This window comes from Urtica dioica, chromosome 3 (genome assembly GCF_054948205.1).
Source record: "Urtica dioica subsp. dioica isolate 48M chromosome 3, U.dioica_male_clone48M_v1_H2, whole genome shotgun sequence".
NCBI lineage: Eukaryota > Viridiplantae > Streptophyta > Magnoliopsida > Rosales > Urticaceae > Urtica > Urtica dioica.
In genome coordinates, this window is record NC_142758.1 from 23037731 (window position 1) to 23059260 (window position 21530).

The 21530-nt window shown below is 47.6% G+C and overlaps 1 non-coding gene and 1 pseudogene across 1 annotated transcript; one reads left to right on the top strand and one right to left on the bottom strand.

Moving 5' to 3' along the window:
* Nucleotides 1-1683: 1683 nt before the first annotated feature.
* On the bottom strand, nt 1684-6502 carry LOC149402496 (uncharacterized; annotated as a pseudogene).
* Nucleotides 6417-6523, top strand: LOC149402497 (small nucleolar RNA R71). Its single transcript, XR_016296244.1, has one exon. It is a non-coding gene; the product is annotated as a small nucleolar RNA R71 (small nucleolar RNA).
* The last annotated feature ends 15007 nt before the right edge of the window (nt 6524-21530 follow it).

Sequence of the window (21530 nt, forward strand, 5' to 3'; positions counted from 1 at the left end):
TAGACTTAACAAAAACGAGTATTCTCTAATTATACTCTTAATTAATAATATCAAGAGAATATTCACATAAACTTAAATTAGTTTGAATAAATATTAACAATTAAACACGAAAATAGTACACTTTCGTGCACTAATCACAACCCCCAACCACCTTATTGCTAGTCTCTAGCAATTCAAGCGAAGAATAATCATGTCATAGAAAATATTTACAACGTTGCCTAAACATTTCAACCGAAGAGACTATTAAGCATCAAAAACTGCTATCCAAATTATTTCGGCTATAACTACAGAGTGTGTGTATGTGTGCGTCCCAAACCAATCATGTTACCACAATGCTTGATACAAAACAACTTTGAACAACCCTCAAGTGTCGGCCTCGACTTCACTAATCCTCACGGGTATTGATTGTTTTATTTATGTGTAGGCTAGGATTCTCTCTTGTGAAGTCGGAAATGAAAGATGACACTCAAAATATGGGAGAGGCTATTTTTAGGACAGACATGCAAACTAAAATTGATCACAAGATAGGAAAATCGACCGCTAAGAGCCTTCCACCAATCATACCACCAATCCAATATTGAGATTTCTTCGAGACTAAACATGGATATATGTACAAAAGATCTAAGAGCCAATATAAGAAGAAGAGAAGAGGACATGAAGAAGATGAGAAGAATGGATATTATGAAGAAAATAAGAGAGAGAAAGAGAGAGAGAGAGAGAGAGAGAGAGAGAGAGAGAGAGAGAGAGAGAGAGAGAGATATATATATATATATATATATATATATATATATATATTACAAAGAAGAAGAAGAAAGACTGAATAATTCATCACTTTTTTATTTATTATTTTTTTTTTCTTTTTTTCTTTTTTTTTCTTCTTTTTTTTTTCTTTTTTCTTTTTTTTTTCTTCTTTTTTTTTTTTTTTTTTTTTTTTTTTTTTTGAAACAAACAAATATAAAATAAAAGAAGACGATTTATACGGAGTAGAGGGTGGAGAAAGAACATAGAGAATGACGAAAGAAGAATGGAAGAGATAGGAAGAACGAAGAAAAATTGGCTCTAAGAATCAAGTATCCATGTCTAATCAAGAATTGTCTCACAAAATATCCAAACAAACCACCAACCATGTAGAGAAGCTCTAAGCAGTGACTAATCCAATTCAAATAATCAATGAAAGTTCGCAAGCTGTTTTCTCATCTCATATACTCTCATGAAAATGTTGTGCCTAAACATGAAGGTTTATCTCGGCTAAAATGCATCAAAAACCATGGTACCACGAGTGTTTAGTACGAACACACACACAAACTCTGAAAGTCATTTCCTAATAATGAAGATAGCAAAAGTTGATGCAAAATAACCTAATTAATCTCATATTCAGGCAAAATCATAAACATTTTCACAAACGGAGACTATATCCAAGCATGAATGCAAAAGACTAGCTCTAAGCATGAATGAGTTAGCAACCACCCCCAACCAAAATCAGACAGTGTCCTCAATGTCACAAAAGATAGAAAATGAAAAGAGTAAGGATCAGAGTACACCTGTGCAGCGACCAACACTAGAAACAGCTCATCATGTGTGTGAGTATCTGAGAATGCGCAAAATAATAACTGAAAAGAGAGAAATAATAATAAAAAGAAAAGAAAATTATAATACAAAAGGATACAATGAGGTACAAGAAGACTACTCGGACGGGTATACCGGAGCCATTAGAGTGATCTCTTCAGGCTCGGGCAACCGCTCAATATAGTGCTTCAATCGCTGGCCATTGACTTTGAATGTTCTCCCATCACTTGGATCTTGAATTTCAACTGCACCGTGGGGAAATACTCTTTGAACTACATATGGGCCAGTCCACCGGGACCTCAACTTCCCAGGGTGGAGATGCAGACGAGAGTCATAAAGATGAACTCGCTGATTCGGCTCAAAATTCTTTCTCAATATTTGTTTATCATGGGCCGCCTTCATTCGTGCCTTGTAGATCCTTGAGTTGTCGTACGCATCATTTCGTAGCTCCTCTAATTCAACCAATTGGAGCTTTCTGTTTATGCTTGCTGCACCAATATCAAAGTTCAGGGCTTTGGTGGCCCAATATGCTTTGTGTTCCAACTCGACAGGTAGATGACAAGCCTTTCCATAAACTAGCCTATAGGGAGACATCCCGAGGGGGGATTTGTAAGCGGTGCGATATGCCCAGAGTGCATCAGTCAGTCGTAAAGACCAATCTTTGCGATCCGGGTTGACCGTCTTTTCCAAGATCTGTCTCCCTATTAGCAAGTTCAGCTTGTCCGTTTGTCTGTGGGTGGTAGGCCGTTGAAACCTTATGGATTACCCCATACTTTTGCATCAATGCCTTGAAAGATCGGTTGCAAAAATGAGTACCTTGATCACTGATGATTGCACGAGGGGTACCAAACCTTGATAACACATTTTCTTTTAAGAACTTTATGACTGGTGCGTTATCATTGGTACGACACGGTACGGCTTCCACCCATTTTGAGACGTAGTCAACAGCAAGCAGAATGTAGAGGTAGTCAGAAGATGGTGGGAATGGCCCCATGAAGTCTATACCCCAACAATCAAATACTTCTATGACAAGAATTGGGGTCAAGGGCATCATGTGACGACGAGAAAGGGCTCCCAACTTCTGACATCTCTCACATGAACGGCAATAACGATCGGTGTCCTTGAACAAAGTAGGCCAATAAAGACCACACTGTAAGACTTTCGCGGCAGTCTTCTTCATAGAAAAATGACCACCACAAGCTTCATTATGGCAAAAGTTTAGGACACTGGACATCTCATCATCTGGAATGCATCGTCTCATGATCTGGTCGGGACAATACTTGTAGAGATATGGATCATCATAGTAGAACTTCCGAACTTCAACCAGAAACTTGCGTTTATCTTGTGCACTCCAATCAGATGGGATTTCATTTGTCACCAAATAGTTAACAATATGAGCATACCATGGCATTTTGGTGACAGAGAAGAGGTGTTCATCAGGGAAGTTGTCATTGATGGCTGGACCCTCGGGGGAGTGGTTAAACTCAAGCCGAGACAAATGGTCCGCCACAACATTCTCAACTCATTTCTTGTCCTTGATCGTTATATCAAATTCCTGCAACAGAAGGATCCACCTAATAAGACGCGCCTTAGCATCCTTTTTGGAAAGAAGGTACTTAAGGGCTGCATGATCTGTGAAAATCGTGATAGGTGAACCAATCAAGTAAGCACGGAACTTTTCAAGTGCGAACACCACAACAAGCAATTCTTTTTCAGTGGTAGTGTAGTTCATTTGGGCACTATTGAGTGTCTTGCTTGCATAGTACACTACAAAGGGCTTGCCGTCCCTCCTTTGACCTAGAACGGCCCCCAATGCAAAATTACTTGCGTCACACATAATCTCAAATGGTAAGTTCCAATCAGGTGGCTGAATGATGGGGGCAGAAGTCAGCTTGGCGACGAGAGTACGAAATGCGTCCTCACATTGTTGTGTCCAATCAAACGTGGCTTCCTTTTCTAAGAGGTTGCATAGTGGTCGAGATATAGTTGAAAAATTTTGTATGAACCTCCGATAGAATCCGGCATGCCCAAGAAAAGAACGAATGTCCTTCACAGTCTTTGGGGGCGGCAACTTTGAAATGAGCTCAATTTTTGATTGATCAACCTCAATTCCTCGTTCAGAAACAATGTGCCCCAGAACAATGCCAGATGAAACCATGAAATGACACTTTTCCCAGTTGAGCACAAGACCTTTCTCGATGCACCTTTGAAGAACAGCTCGTAGGTTGGATATGCATGCATCGAATGAATCTCCAAAGACGGTTAGATCATCCATGAATACTTCCATACATTTTTCGATCATGTCGCTGAACATACTCATCATGCACCTTTGAAATGTGGCAGGGGCATTGCAGAGGCCAAACGGCATACGCCGAAAAGCAAATGTTCCAAAAGGACATGTAAATGTGGTCTTATCCTGGTCTTCTAAAGCAATCTCTATCTGATAGTAGCCTGAATAACCATCGAGAAAGCAATAGAAAGGATGACCTGCGACTCGCTCTAGAATCTGATCGATGAATGGAAGTGGAAAGTGGTCCTTGCGGGTAGCAGCGTTAAGTTTTCGATAGTCAATGCACATACGCCAACCCGTCACGACCTTTGTTGGAACAAGGGCCCCCTTTTCATTCTCAACAACTGTGACTCCTGATTTCTTGGGGACTACTTGTGTTGGGCTAACCCATTTGCTATCCGAGACTGGGTATATGATACCAGCATCCAACAACTTCAAGACTTCTTTCTTGACAACCTCTTTCATTGTGGGATTCAGTCTTCGTTGTGGGTCTTGTCTTGGTATAGCCCCTTCTTCGAGATGAATGTGATGGGAGCAAATTAAAGGGTTGATACCTTTGATATCAGCGATCGTCCAACCCAACGCCTCTTTATGCTCACGTAACGTGTCAATCAAATGTTTCTCTTGTGAAGCATTGAGTTTAGACGATATGATAACAGGGAAGGTATCATCGACTCCCAAAAATGCATGTTTAAGACCCTCGGGAAGTTGAGCGAGTTCGAGTTTTGGGGTCTCTTCATTTGACGGTTTTGGCTTTGTTCTTTCTTGTGGTAGCTCTTCAAAGCGTGGTTGCCAAAACTTAGCTTTTCGATCTTGCGAGTCTTCAACTGTCGCCGAAACATTGTGTGTCTCCTCTTGATCGAAAAACTCGAAATCATGGAGAAGATTGGTTTCTTCGACGAGTGTGTCTATCATGTAGGTGTGGGCAGACTCGTCTTCATCACGTGGTTGCTTTGAAATGTTGAAGATGTTAACCTCCATGGTCATGTTTCCAAAAGTCATCTTCATGAGGCCATTTCTACAATTGATTAGGGCATTTGCTGTTGCAAGAAAAGGCCTTCCCAAGATGATTGGAATTTTTGACTCGGCGTCAACCACAGAATGCGTATCCAAGATCAGAAAATCCACGGGGTAGTAAAATTTATCAATTTGAACCAAGACATCCTCTATTATACCCCGAGGCTTCTTCACTGATCTATCAGCCAGTTGGAGCACTACAGAAGTAGGTTTGATATCCCCAAGTCCGAGACGCAAGTAAATCGAGTATGGCATGAGATTCACACTTGCGCCAAGGTCTAGTAGTGCTTGGCCAAAAAGTTGTGTCCCAATGTAGCATGAGATTGTGGGACAACCAGGATCTTTGTAATTCGGCGGTGTTTTCTGCTCAATTACCGCACTAACTTGCTCTGTTAAGAACACAGTCTTCTTGACATGGTGTCTCCGCTTGACGGTGCATAGATCCTTGAGTACTTTGGCATAAGCCGGAACTTGCTTGATCACATCCAACAGAGGAAGATTGACCTTCACTTGTCGCAGATGTTCGAGGATCTCACCTTGATTCTCTAGTGCTTTCCCTTGAGATTTTAGAGCTTGTGGAAATGGGGCTTGCACTTGAATCGTTGCGGGTTCCTTTTCTGAGCCATTGTCCTTTTTGAAAGTAGTGGATTTTGTTGGTTGAGGCTCGACTACAGTACCAGCTCGAGTAGTGATGGCATTCACCTCCTTGACCTTGGAGTCCGAGGTTTGTGCCAAATGAATACCCTTCGAGGTTGACTGTGTTTGTGAAGGAAGCTTGCCACGCTCCGAAACAGACAAAGTATTTATCAAGTTGGTGACCTGGCTTTTGATCTCCTTGTTCTCTTCCATCACTTGTGTGATCATTGCCTCAAACCTTTGGTTTGTTTTCCCTTGAGCCTCTATAAATGCGTGCAAGGTGTCTTCGATGGGCCTTCGTGGTGCTTGCGCTTGTTGAGGTGCTGAGTACACTCGTGATGATGGCTGTTGTTGTTGGTCGGGCTTCCACTGGTTTCCGTGTGATGGCGCATTGTTATTGTTCCTCCAACTGAAATTTGGGTGGTTCCTCCATCCAGGATTGTAAGATTCAGAGTAGGTTGAATAAGGTTTATTGTAATTCCCAAGGGCATTACATTGCTCCTCGTACACCCCTCTCATTTCAGCATATGATGCACAATCCTGAGGTTGGTGATCCACGCCTCCACAGACAAAGCATGCATTTTGGACTTCAGCTTGTGCGACCGAATGGATTCCTCTACCATTTTGGGACTTGAGGACCTCCAATTGCCTAGTCAAATTCTCAACTTGGGCTTTAAGGTTGTCCTCCTCCTTTAATTGGTATACTCCAACTGGTCGGGACCTATTAGTGCTTTCAGTGGGATTTGGCTCGGTCCAAGCGTCAGTCATTTCAGCTAGCTCATTGAGGTACTCAATCGCTTCATCGGGATCTTTGTTCAAGAATTGTCCATTGCACATAGACTGGATTGACTTGCGTTCATCACCAGTAAGACCATCATAGAAGTAACTCACGAGGCGCCAACTCTCAAAGCCATGGTGTGGGCACATATTCAACAGATCTTTAAATCTATCCCAAGCCTGGCGAAGTGATTCACCGGCTTTCTGGTTAAACATTGAGATCTGTCGCTTTAGACCGTTAGTCTTATGGTTGGGGAAAAACTTGTTGAAAAACAACGTAGTCATCTCCTCCCATGTTCCAATAGACTTTGGTCTTAGAGAGTATAACCAGCTCTTCGCTTTGTCCTTGAGGGAAAATGGGAAGAATTTCAACCTCATGATGCTAGCGACATCTGGGCGGCTATAGAAAGTTGCCACTGCCTCCTCGAATTCTCGAACATGCACATATGGATTCTCGTTTTCTAGCCCATGAAAGGTTGGCAGAAGTTGGATCATGCCAGGCTTGAACTCGTGATTTGGCGCGTTAGGATTGAAGATGATGCATGATGGGACTGCAGTTCGCGCCGGATGCAAGTACTCGTTAAGGGTTTTGACATGATTGTCCTCTATGTGTGCCATTGGGTTGAAGAAATTGTTTGGCAATGAGATTGGAGAAGATGGATGGGAAGAAGAAGAAGTGGAAGTTGACGAGAGATACAGAGACTTAGGTGTTTCTTGAATATGGTCAAGGTCTTCGTTGGGTTTCTTGGCAAAACGACCTAGTTCGTCTCTAAATTGGCTCATTCACTTCTCTTTTTTTTTTTTTTTTTTTTTTTTGTTTGAGGATAAATATGTAGTAGTATGAATGGGTACTAAGAATGTTCCCAGGCCAACTGGAAAGGTTACTATGATCCCACTTTAGACCCAAGCCTTTCTAGACAGAACTCCCCGAGGTTCCCAGGCTAGCTTGGAGGAGATTGCAAAGCAAACCTTATTTAACAACCAGTCTTTCTAGACAGAACAAGACTCAATATTTTCCACCACACACTACGCATATACCCGTCAATTTTTAGTGTTTTTTTCTATTTTTTTTTATTTTTTTTTTAAACCTAGTAAAAGGAGTCAAAAAGAAATTACAAAAATTAGTAAAACTAAATCTAACTAAAATAAGAGGAAGATTCTAAGAATAAAACTAAAAGGGAAAAAAGAAATAAAAGAAAAGATCACTATCTATAACTATTTTAATTAAGAAGAAAAAACGTAGAATATAAACCTAAGATATAACTATCAACGTCAGAAAAATTTAACCGCAATGAAATCAAACTATTCTATAGTAATATGCTAAAATCTGGAAAGGAAAAAAAAACAAAACGTGCAAGGCAATTTATTTTTTTTTTTGCGAAGAAAAAAAAACAATGAAAGGAAATACCTACCTCTTGTCGTTTAATTCAAGAATTCAATCGTCGCGCCTCCCCGGCAACGGCGCCAAAATTTGATCACGCCCAAATTGTGCAATCGCTAAGCGGTCGTTGGTAGCACAAAGAAAGCGGAGTCGTATCCACGAGGAGGCTAAAACTGAAAATGAAAGCTAAAACCAAACGTCAAGTGGTAGATGAAATATAAAATGAAAAAGATTGTTTTAGAGATTAAAAGGTTTATAAAATCAATGAGAGGAAAACACAAGGCGTCGGGTTACTCAATTGCTCCGTTTACCAATTACCAATACGGTTCCACACTTATAACTCAATTACAAGTTTCACATCCCAAACAAGTAATCGGAAAATCAACGTTAAGATCAACCAAAAAACTCATGTATTAATTTAAGAACAAACTCTTTCAATTAAAACCGTGAATAAAATCTCGTTGACTAAACCAAAACGACGATATATCAAAGTGATTATAACGCAGTAAAGAATTAGTCTAACACAATAATATTCTTTTCACAAATTTCATAGGCAATCCCTAAACTTACAATATATCGAATCGACAGAATTGTAATAAAAGAAAAAGCTACAAAATAAGTGTTATAAGAAATTGATACTCTTTAAAAATCACATAAATTAAGCATGACTAAATTCATATGAAAGATGAAAGAGTATAATTTTATGAGAGGAGCAAAGAGTTTGATTCATAAATAAATTAAACATTGAAGCACAACAAGTGCAACCATAATCGGTTAGGTAAACTTACACAATTGAGATCACCCTTAGCCTTGCTAGAAATTTAGCCAAGAACACAACTCATTCTCACAAAATTCTAGAGAAAATATGAGAGAATAAAATGATAATAATTAACTAATTTTCGGAATAAAATATATGGTGTCCAAAAACTAAGCCAAAGCCTCTTATTTATAGTGTTTTAGAGGTGGCAAAATAAAGGGAAACTAAAATAAAATGGAAACTAAATATTACACACATAAATAAAGATTTCCAGAATTGAACGATATTATTTGAGCTGATTCTGAACGCCAACGCTGAAGAGAAATTCTTTGGTCATCTTCGCCATGTGTCATGCACGAATTGGTTGCTTTGGAAGTTATTTACACATGGCAATGGACGAGTGGTTGCATTGATGAAGTATATATCCCATTTTACGTACTTGCATTAGGCAAATGTCAGACTTGATTTCTTGGGAAAATACTTTCCACGATAATGGAAATCCATGCACGTGAAGACCATTGCTGCTGAATGTGGAGAACAAATGTGCGTGAGTTGACTTGCGGGATTTTGCATCTTCGTTTTCTCCATTTAAATCTACAGAATGAAATATATCAATTAAATATTTGTAGACTTAACAAAAACGAGTATTCTCTAATTATACTCTTAATTAATAATATCAAGAGAATATTCACATAAACTTAAATTAGTTTGAATAAATATTAACAATTAAACACGAAAATAGTACACTTTCGTGCACTAATCAGGTTGGCCTTGGAAAGAAGTAGTTTCCTCTTATTTTCCAAGCCTTTATGAGGAAATCTTATTTCCTCTTTTCCCTTGCTTTGCACGTCCAACATGTGCTTCAATAAGCCTTGGATTTGTTTCCTCATTTAGTTTGTCTCTCTCTTTCCCTTGTGTTGGCCGAACTTATGCTTTCCTCATAGAGGAAATTTGTTTCCTCTTTTTCTTTTGGCAAGTATCTTGATACATTTATGCACAAAATAATTTCTCTTTCCCTTGGGTATTTGGGCGCCCATTTCACATCTAGAAGGAGCTTCTAGAAGCTTCTTCATTTGTTCATGACAACATGTGAAAGGCCCACTAAGAATTTTCAATAAAATTCTTATGAAATGAAATTAACTCACAAGGCCCAGTTAATCATATTATGGCCGAGTGACATTAAGTCATCAAATGAACTTGTCAAAATTTATTGACATCCATTTCATCCTTATGTCTCAAAAGACAAAAATACCCTTTCGACAATTTTCGTTCTTGTTTTGACTTAGCTTCCAGTTTAACTATTCCTATCGATGTGATTCGTGACAGTGACCTCATGGACCCTAATGAACAAAGCTTTAGCTAAACACTTGGACTCAAAAGTTCACAAACCTTTTCCAAGTTTAGCTTAATGCCAACTGACTCCACTAAAGAGCTGACACTGAAAATCTCTCGGTTCAAATGAATTTATTTTCTACTCAAGAATTCGACCTAATTATGATGAGCGGATCCACTGAATATTATCTATGTTTACCCTTCATGAATGTCATCAGCTAGTCGGGATTTACTAAATTACCATTTTACCCTTCTAGCTGTTATTTCCTCAACTCCTTTGTCGCTTGTGAATAAGTTAGAAACAATGTATTGACGAGGAGCTAACAAGTCACATTGTTTCATCCAAAAGAGTCAGGACTCAATTTGGACACTGGCCAGTTCATTTATTCACACTCCAAGGAACAAAGCATGAGGTGACATACATTGCATTTCAGCAATCTTGTACATGAATTCCATATCTATGAGAACTTCACAAAGTTACTCATGACATACTCACAACTTAGTATTTCACCAATAGGCCCTGTTCGGAATGACATAGTGAGTCCGAACTCTGACTTTCTCAAATGAGAATACTACGGTGTGAAATGGCATGTCTCATTTCAGGATTAAGGTAAGCATGATGCAATTCATACATAGTGACTTCGAGACATAAGAGGTTAAATGGTTTGTTCTTATATTGTCTCTAGAAGTGCACTGGTCAATTCAGTACCTTCGGAAGATACCTAGAAGAACTATAGAGTCCCCAACTCTCAATGCCTCATAACCAGACATCATAGATTCTTCTAACAACCATACTGAGGTCAATAGTCCTTTGACCCTAAGATTGCAAATATATCGTTTTAAGCAAACTACGAAAAGTTTGTTCATGCAAATCTACATTTGTCTCTTCGTAAGTTGTTAAGTTTGTTTATGGACTAAAAGACTAGGGTTTTATCATAAAGTTTCAAACAAAGAAAGATTGAATGAACGTTTCAACTTTTTATTAATGAATAAGCAATTACAAGCAAGAGTCTTCGTAAGACTATATGACATCAAATGTACATAAATAGACACTACTACTCTTCTTGTGGGCACCATTGACAACACCAGGTGCGGTAAGCTGAGAAGCGATACCTTCTTCTTTAAGAAAGTCATCGAACTCTCCAGACATATACTCACCGCCTCGATCAGATCGAAGGGTTTTGATCACTTTGCCAGTTTGCTTTTCCACTAAAGCCCTAAAGACCTTAAATACGTTAAAGGTCTCGGATTTGTGTTTGAGCAAATAGACAAACCCATATCGTGAGTAATCATCAGAGAAGAGCGGCAAGTCTTCAAGCCCTCGCCCAAACTCTTGACTCCTTGAGTCGAGCCTAGCCCCTCGAGTCGAGAGTTCAGTCGGCTCCCCGAGTTGAGCCTCGCTCCTCGAGTTGAGACTTCATTCAGTCTCCTCGAGTCGAGCTTCGCTTCTCGAGTTGAGCCTTGAGTCAGTCTCCTCGAGTCGAGCCTTGAGTCAGCCTCCTCGAGTCAAGCTGCGCTCCTCGAGTCGAGCCACTCTCGTCGAGTAGAGACCTTTATGTTCCGCGTGGCAAGCATGGTATCTAAGACCCCTAAGGACCACACAAGAGTCCGACAAGACGGCCCATGCACCGCGCACCCCTCGGGGAAACCGCGCGCGCAGCACGTCGCGCCGGCCGACCAGCACAGCAAGCAGCGCGCCGGTCGCGCGCCGCGCATCCCGCGCCGCGCCCGGTGACCTGCGCGCCGCGCCCCCTGCGCCGCGCGCCACGCGTCGTGCGCCGCGCTTTGTGCGTCGCGCGCGCCGTGCGCCTCCAATTGACGGCGCGCGCTCCCCTAGTCCCACATGGACGAAAAAGGGACCTTCTAAGGCCCTCAAACACCTATAAATACCCCTCTCATTGAGGGGAAGGCCATCCCATTCATTCTCAAGGAACTTGAGACTTCTATCTGCTTCTATGGATGCCATCCTTGGCCTGAAGCAGATTCTCCTGGATTTCTCGTTCTCAGATATTCTGAAGCGCTTTCCGGGGACTCCCGAGTGCCGCCTCTCTTGATGGAACGATTAATCTTGAGCCCACGAGTGCTCTAACGATTTTCGACTAAAAATGGCCTACGCGTCTAGCACCCTAGACGCCTCCACCATTTCTGACAAGAAATCGCCTACGCGTCCTGCATTTCCAACTAGGAATCGCCTACGCGTCCGGAATCTCCACCACAACAAGGAACTCTTGACTTAGAGTCTTCCACGTCTCCAAAAGAGAGATAACACACATTCTCTCTCGCATACGCGATCTCCGAAGTTCTGAGACGTCGCCCAGGACTCCTCCGCGCCTCGTCTCCTTCGTTGAGCACGCCTCTCCACCAAGGTTTTGCGCCTCATACTGCGTCTCACACGGTTGAACTACGTTCTGACCTGATCCCACACACGGGTACATAGGCAGCCGACAACCAAGGCACGGTCACTTCTCCTCCTCACCCCCTACCTCTCCCGAGAGGCGGGTTGATCGAAGAAAACCTAGCTCGAGACTATCGAGTTCACACTCTTGGCCCGGGTGCGATCACTTGGTCCGACCTTGGATCGAACCGCCCGAGGTTTTAAATAGTTGTTCATTTTCGTGCAACAACACACGCTACTCACGAGAGTGAGCGCGCACATACGCCCTCGAGGGGACACCCTCGAGAGACCACATCGAGCCGTCGAAGATCGCAAATTCCCCGACGACGCTCAATCTCAAGGTCCCGAAAGGGATGCTCCGAGCTCACTATTTGCGTCCAAAACCCCCGATGGGCGACGACACCGAAGGTCGTGGCACCCGTCAAGGACACCGCTTGAACGACATATCCTTGCCAAGGGTGATAGGGCCGACCAATGGAGACTTGAGAGAACACCTCAATTCCCGAAGGGAATCTCATGGATGCGACTTGAAAGAGAAACTCAACGCCCGACGCGAGACCGCGAGAGAGGCTGCCTTGGGACACCAATCACCCAACGTTGCTGACCGCACATCCAACAAAAAGCGCGCCGCCACACTCGTAGCACCGGCCACCGGTCCCGGCTCGCAAAGGAAGAGGCGTAGATATGGTCAAGTCCCTAATGACCATCCTTCTCCGGCCCCTAAGCAATCCTTCGTCCCTCTCAACGCAACACCCGACAGGATCCTGAGCTTACACAGAGAGAAGCTGGGATCCCCACCTCCGATGAAGAAGGACCCTGCAACGCAAGACAAGAGCAAACAGTGCGAATATCACCATGACCACGGGCATGCAACAACTGAATGCTACCAACTTAGGAAGCGAATTGATTCCCTGATTCGCGGCGGGGACCTCAAAGAATTCGTCGCACCCACTAGCGAGGTGACAACCCCGGCTGAGCGCCCGACTCGTCAACAGGGAGGAAACACCTACTAAAAAACAAGCACTCGCCATTTGCAGCCACGATTGGCGCAGCTTTCGCCGCTAAACTCACACCCGAACTCGCTCGACTTTATGCTCACTTTATTTCAAACATATGATTTTCTTTTTCAAAGAAGGCCAAGTGCCATGGCAACCTGTAACGACCCCGTTTTTGCAATAAAGAGTTATTCTACACATGGTGACATATTATTGTACATCCCCTACACGAGAGTTTCCTGCTTTTGGTCTCACAAACGCAAGAAACTCGGGGGGCTAACGGGGAGCAATACTCAATTAAAACAACTCAACAACTCAAAAACAAAAAAAAAGTAATAAAAGTATAACAAAGTCTCAGGGGGCCGATGGTTAGGCCGGAGGTCCCAAAGAGAGACAATCTACCCATAACTCCTCGAGTTGACTTCACTCCTCGATTCGAGTACCGAGTCCATGAGCTGGCTGACAAGTCCTCGTGTCGACTCCACATGACTCCTCGAGTTGAGGTCGCTCCTCGAGTTGAAGTCCGAGTCCACGAGTCGACTGATGGCTCCTCGTGTTGACTCTACACACACGACTCCTCGAGTTGAGTTCACTCCTCGAGTCGAGTAACGAGTCCATGAGTTGACTAACTACTCCTCGTGCCGACTCTACATGACTCCTCGAGTTGAGTTCACTCCTCGGGTTGAGTACCGAGTCCACGAGTCGACTAACTACTCCTCGTACTGACTCTACATGACTTCTCGAGTTGAGTTGACTCCTCGAGTTGAGTTCACTCCTTGAGTCGAGTACCGAGTCCACGAGTCGGCTAACTACTCCTCGTGCCGACTCCACATGACTCCTCGGGTCGAGTACCGAGTCCACGAGTCGACTAACTACTCCTCGTGCCGACTCCACATAACTCTTCGAGTTGAGTTCACTCCTCGAGTCGAGTACCGAGTCCACGAGTCGACTAACTACTCCTCGTGCCGACTCCACATAACTCCTCGAGTTGAGTTCACTGCTCGAGTCGAGTACCGAGTCCACGAGTCGACTAACTATAGCTCGTGCCGACTCCCCCTGACTCCTGGAGTTGAGTTCACTCCTCGAGTCGAGTACCGAGTCCATGCGCTGGCTGACAACTCCTCGTGCCGACTCCACATGACTCCTCGAGTCGAGGTCGCTCCTTGAGTTGAAGTCCGAGTCCACGAGTCGACTGATGGCTCCTCGTGTTGTCACTACGCACATGACTCCTCGAGTTGAGTTCACTCCATGACTCGAGTATCGAGTCCACGAGTAGACTAGCTACTCCTCGTGCCGACTCTACACGACTCCTCGAGTTGAGTTCACTCTTCGAGTCGAGTACCGAGTCCACTAGTCGGCTAACTACTCCTCGTGCCGACTCTACATGACTCCTCGAGTTGAGTTCACTCCTCAAGTCGAGTACCGTGTCCACGTGTTGGCTGATAAGTCCTTGTGCTAACTCTATACATGACTCCTCGAGTTGAGGTTAGTCCTCGAGATGAGTCCCGAGCCCGCGAGCCGACTTATGAATCATCGTGTCAAATATACACGACTTCTTGACTCGCCGATCTACGATAGACTCATAAGGCTCGATGAGAAATCTACATGCTCTCCCACGAGCAACAGGAAAAATCGTCCCTAACGACGTGCTTAAGTCACCTTTAACGGTGCACCAAAATTCGCTCTACGACGCTCTCGTCAGAGAAAGAATGGGCCAATTGAGTCCCTAAACATGACACGCGCGCCATGGCACCACGCTCACAAGGGCACAAGGCTTGACCCGAGAGACTAAACCTGAAAACACGACCAGTGCACTAAGGTGCCACACTCGCCGGGAGATCAAGTCTACACCTAACCCCGCCTATCACATGACATGCGCACCCAAGGTTGCGAAGCTCATAGGGTGGTATGGTCGCGCTCGCCGCCCAGCTCGTGCGCCGATAGGCATCAAGTCACATATGGGTTTCAAAGGCATGCACCCACCGGACGAAACTGTTCTAGCCAGCGTCCACGGAAAACCTGGTCACACAAATGTGGCGCCAAGGCCCCCCGAGGCCCAAGCCGTGCAAATCGATCACACCTTCATTGGTAGGTCGAGAAAATAAGCCGCGCACAACAAAGCCGTGCAAATCGATCACGCCTTCATTGGTAGGTCGAGAAAATAAGCCGCGCACAACAAAGCCGTGCAAATCGATCACGCCTTCATTGGTAGGTCAAGAAAATAAGCCGCGCACAACAAAGCCATGCAAATTGATCACGCCTTCATTGGTAAATCGAGAAAATAAGCCGCGCACCACCGACAAAGCCGTGCAAATCGATTACGCCTTCATTGGTAAGTCGAGAAAATAAGCAACGCACCTCCGAGACGTGCAAATCGATTGCGCCTTCATTGGTGAATCGAGAAAATAAGTCGCGCACTGCCAGGCCGCGCAAATCGATTACGCCCTCGTCGGCAAATCGAGAAAATAAGACGCGCACCGATGAAACCGTGCAAATCGACTACGATAGTATGTCGAGAACATAAGACACGTAAAAGGAAAGGGTCCCTCGCGACGCACAAAAGCCGTCCCTCGCGACACACAAAGGCCGTCCCTCGCGACGCAATAAAGCCGTCTCTACGATGCACAAAAGCCGTCCCTCGCGGCGCACAAAAGCCGTCCCTTACGATGCAATAAAGCCGTCTCTACGACGCATAAAAGCCGCCCCTCGTGGGGCACAAAAGCCGTCCCTCGCGACGCAATAAAGCCGTCTCTACGACGCACAAAAGCCGTCCCTCGCGGCGCACAAAAGCCGTCCCTCACGATGCAATAAAGCCGTCTCTACGACGCACAAAAGCCGTCCCTCGCGATGCACAAAAGCTGTCCCTCACGATGCAATAAAGCCGCCCCTCGCGATGCACAAAAGCCATCCCTTGCGACGCACAAAAGCCGTCCCTCGCGATGCAATAAAGCCGCCCCTCGCGATGCACAAAAGCCATCCCTTGCGACGCACAAAAGCCGTCCCTCGCGACGCAATAAAGCCGTCCCTCGCGACGCAATAAAGCCATCCCTCACGAAGCTCAAAAGTCGTCCCTCGCGATGTACAAAAGTCATCACTCGCAATGCATAAAAGCCGTCCCTCGTGATGCGCTAGAGCCGCTCTCTGACGCACTCACAAACACGAGAATGGTCGTTTGAAATCCACATGTTGACGTGATTCTTGAGTTTCTTAAACTCTAGATCGATTCCAACACCCGAGGCCGCGCTCCGAGAGGACACGACTCGGCGGCTCACGGAGCTCCTAGACCTTCCCGGAGTCGATGGCACGCTCATTGCCAACCTCCTATGTGGGGGAGTCAAGGACCGCTGAGGCAATTCCAAGCCTCGCCCATTCACGGCCCGACAGGTAGAACAGTGCTTTGGCTGGACCGTCACACCCGACGTGACAACAGGCACGGTCACACTCCCGCGGGCTCTCCCCCTCGGTCTCAAGAGGCGGCTGGACACGGCCCCTCGCCGAGAAGAGAGCGGCCCTAGTAGACGATGGGGCCAACAGCCGAAGCACTCGACGGACAATCCGGCAGAGGGCGACCTCGCCCTGCCGAGTGGCGAGCGTGGACCTTAGAGAGCGCCTGACGACACAGAGAAACTCCCAAGGGGAGGATCTCCGCCAAAGGCTCAACTCTCGGAGGGACGCGCTCCCCGCCACGACTCTTGGCCGACCTCAGGCCAATGCCGGGGACCAAGCATCCAACGAGCGCCAACAGGCGACTCCCGCGGTCCCGGCGGTAAACCCTGCTAACGGGCTCGACATGGTGACAATGATTCAGAGCCTCCAAAATCAAATAATCGCGATGAGGGAGTCGGGGAGGCAAAGGCCCTATGGAGGGATCGAGGAGTCATACTCTCCCTTCACCGCTCAAATCCTCGCGCAGCCTTGCGTGGGGAATTTCAAGCTACCATCTATCCCTCCCTACGACGGGCGGATGGATCCGAACTTCCACATCCAACACTACGAGACGTGGATGACAATGCAGGGACAGACATATGCCACCATGTGTCAAGCCTTCAGCCTCACCCTCACGGGGTCCAGGTTTGAGTGGTTCCGGAGCCTGAGACCAGGAAGCATCTCGTCCTTCCGGGCCTTGCGAGAGGCGTTCCTTGCTCGTTTCGCCACACTCGTGGCGCAAAAGAAGTCGAAGACCTACGTCCTGTCTATCCGGCAGGGGAGAGACGAGACTTTGAGACAATACCTCGCGCGCTTCACTGAGGAGTCTAACAAAGTCGAAGGGTTCGACGACAATGACGCCATCACGGCGATCACCGAGGGGGCTCGCACCTACATGGGTTCGGTAAGGTCCCGCGGGATATGGTAGAGCTGATGTCGAGAGCCCGCACCTACATGGGGATCAAGGACTACCTCGACGGCCGAGACGGTTTGAAGTCGGGGGGACAAAGCGATCGTCGCCACGACGATCAAGACGGAGATCGTCCCGACCATCGAAAGAGGAGGAGCAAGGGAAGCCAGTCCCCTAACGGTTGTTCCCTCCATGGGCCGAGACCCCCGCAGGTCGATAGCTTCCAAAAGTTTTTGGCGTTTACCCCCCTGAACACTCTGCAAGAGCGGATCCTGTTGTCGGGCGTTTTCAGAAAACCCGAGACGCTGAGAAGACACGTTGCTCAAAGGGCCTATGGTCAGGCCGGAGGTCCCGAAGAGTGGCAATCCTTCAAGCCCTCACCCAAACTCTTGACTCCTTGAGTCGAGCCTAGCCCCTTGAGTCGAGACTTGAGTCGGCTCCTTGAGTCGAGCCTCGCCCCTCGAGTTGAGACTTGATTTAGTCTCCTCGAGTCGAGCCTTAATTCAGTGTCCTCGAGTCGAGCCTCGCTCCTCGAGTCGAGCCTTGAGTTAGTCTCCTCGAGCCAAGCTTCGCTCCTCGAGTCGAGCCTTGAGTCAGTCTCCTCGAGTCGAGCTTCACTCCTCGAGTCGAGCCTTGATTCAGTCTCCTCGAGTCGAGCCTCGCTCCTCAAGTCGAGCCTTGAGTTAGTCTCCTCGAGCCGAGCTTCGCTCCTCGAGTCGAGCCATGAGTCAGTCTCCTCGAGTCAAGCTTCGCTCCTCGAGTCGAGCCTCGACTCAAGTTCTACCCGTCAAATAGCTACATTCATGTCCCAAACCCAAAATGCAAAGCCCACAATAGATCAGCGGGCCCGGAAAGACGACGGTCACGAAAAACCCACGAAGGCGCTGCCCAACGCGCGCCGTGCCCGCCACACCGTGCGCCGCGCCCGAGCAAGGTCGCGCCGCGCGCACAGCGGTGCAGACCGCGCGCCGCGGGTTGCGCGCCGCGCGTTGTGCGCTGCAGCCCTTTATGCGCCTCCTCTTGGAAAGGTGCGCGCTCCGAGTCCCACATGGGCGACGAAGGACCCCCTTGGGGTCCCCAAACACCTATATAAACCCCCTCTCACTGAGGGGGAAGCCATCCATTCATGTCCTATCGATACGCTCGATTTCTTACTCTCCTCTGCTTCTCTTGATGCCATTTTTGGCCTAAAGCATTCTCACCAGTCTCTCTCTCGTTCTCAGAGGTTCCGAAGCACTCACAAGAACTTCCCGGACGTCGCTCCCTCTGACCGAACGCCCCCCTGTGCTCAAGCACGCCCCTAGGGTTCTCGACTAGAGTTCCCCTCTCGCGTCTAACACGCTAGACGCGCACGCGATCTCTGAGGTTCTGAGACGCCGCCGAGGACTCCTCGTTCCCCATCTCCTTCGTCGAGTACGCTTCTCCACCAAGGTTCTATGCCTCATACTACGTCTTACACGCCTGAACTACGTTCTGACCGGATCCCACGCATGAGTACGTAGGCAGCCGACACCCAAGGCACAGTCACTCCTCCTCCTCACCCCCTACCTCTCCCGAGAGGCGGGTTGATCGGAGAAAACCTAGCTCGAGACTTTCGATTTCACATTCTTGGCCCGGGTGCGATCACTTGGTCCGGCCTTGGATCGAACCGCCCGAGGTTTTCAATAGTTGTTCATTTTCGTGCGACAACATTTTGGCGCTAGAAGGAGGGGACTTCCCGACTTGTTAAGCCTGAAATCCCTTTTGTTCATCTTCTTCTTCTCTTCTGCAAACTCAACTTTCTCGAATTTGAGAAAAGATGAGTAGCCAACTACCCATACGTTTGAGGGCGTGAACAACCCCGATAACGTCACTGGGACCAAGAAGTACTTCTTGCGCTCCCGAGGGCATGGTGACGAAGAGTCGCTCCACGAAGAGAGCTCGACCCGCTCACCATCTCCATCTCCTGATAGCAGGGACAACCGCATCATGGAATTGGAGGAGAGTATCCGCCGGCTAAAGGCGAGGAACGCAAGGTACCACAGCCGACTGGTTGCGAAGCAACCTGCGCATGACACGGTAATCCCCAACGGGGATCCAAAGAACCTCAACGAGGAAAGCCGCGATCGCGACCCTGACTACAAGGGTACTGGCGATTCGGAGGATATCGAGACTTCTCTCACGAAGGATGGGGAACCCCCCACCGTGTTTGAAGCCGGTCCATCGAATCCCTTACCCCGGAAAGGTGACGCGCCGACAGCTTCCCAAGAGGGGAATTCCCGACGTTCAGCCCTCGACCGACTAGGTCCAAGGGAGAATGTTGCGGAAAGTCAGGGCACGCGGAGAGCGCGCCGTCGCAGACGAAGCTTGCACCTCCGTACGACCAGCCCTGACCTTAGGGACCGCCTCACTGCTCAACGCATCGGGCGTGGCAATGATCTGAGAGAGCGGCTAAGCTCTAAACCCATCATCCCGCTGGCGGCCCCAACTAACGGGAATCGCCGCACAGGGCAAGGGTCTAACGAAAGGCGACAGGTGACTCCTCTCGAGCAAGGGGTGACTCCAACGACCGGTCTCGATGTGGTCACTATGATCCACAACCTTCGAAATGAGGTACGAGATCTCCGAGAGTACGGAATAGGTAGAAGCACCTATGGGGTCGTTGAAGAGAATTCCTCGCCTTTCACGACTCAGATATTGGCTGAGGTTTGTACGGGGAATTTCAAACTCCCGAACCTCACTCCCTGTTATCGGCCCGACGAGGTCCGATGGCTCGATCGACATTTCGGGCGGCCGAGCAAGCTCACTCGGCCATTGGCCGAGTGAAACCCTACTTCCAGCCCGCACTCGGCCGGCCCATCAACTCACTCGGCCAATGGCCGAGTTAGCCTTCTCTCGGCCCAAGCCCATCACTCGACCAATGGCCGAGTGAACTTCTCCATATGTTCACTCGGCCAATGGCCGAACGAGATCCACCATGCTCACTCGGCCCATGGCCGAATGAGGCCTCAGACGTCCCAGCGTGTTCGCCCAGCCAAGGGCCGAATGAAGTCTCCAGCCGGCCCACCATGCTCACTCGGCCAATGGCCGAGTGAGGCCCCAGGCGGCCCAGCACGCTCGATCGGCCGAAGGCCGAATGAAGACCCCTGCCGGCCCAACAGCTCACTCGGTCAACCGCCGAGTGAGTCTTCTCTCGGCCCAGACTCTTCACTCGGCCAATGGCCAAGTAAAGCTCACCCGGCGTCCATTCCTTCACTCGGCCATTGGCCGAGTGAATCTCCCTCGGTGGCCATCATCTCACTCGGCCATCGGCCGGCCCAGCCTCACTCGGCCGATGGCCGGCTCAGCCTCACTCGGCCAAGGGACCCTCAACACGTCCCTTGGTCGCCTATAAATAGAGGAGTCCATTCTCTAGTCCAGGTAATCCGAATTTGAGTACTGAAACGCTGTCGAACTCGTACCTCGCTCGTTTCTCTCAAGTCTCGACCTCTAAACACTAAACCCTCTACAAACCACCTCAATCCTACTAATGTTGAGCGTCGGAGAGGTAAACAGAGGCAACCCCTCTGTTTCCTCTTTGTAGTTCACACCATCTTTGCTTACTTTTCAGGTGCTTGGACGAGACAGAGATCACCTACAGCTAAGGGACGGCTTGGAATACCAAGCCCGACACGCTCGAGTTGAGACGATACCACTTGGTCCGGCCTTGGGTCTAACCGTCTGCGACTCCTAAATCGTTGTCCGAAAAACTGCGACAACATTTTGGCGCTAGAAGGAGGGGATCTCTCGACCTTGACGACGCATTCCCTCTACCAGTCTCCTCCCTTTGTTCTCACGACTCTCGAGAGATGAGTCACATTCCTGCCACCTCCGTGGGTACCCGAGCGACGAGCTCGAGGTACGGTCTTCGACGCCTCGCACATCGTCTTGAAGGGCAACCTCGCGATAGCGAGAGCCAGCCCCAAGACCCGATGATTGACCCCGAGGCCGTGCTCCGAGAGGACACGGCCCGGCGGCTTGCGGAGCTCCTTGACCGCCCCGGCGTCGACGGTACGCTCATAGCCGACCT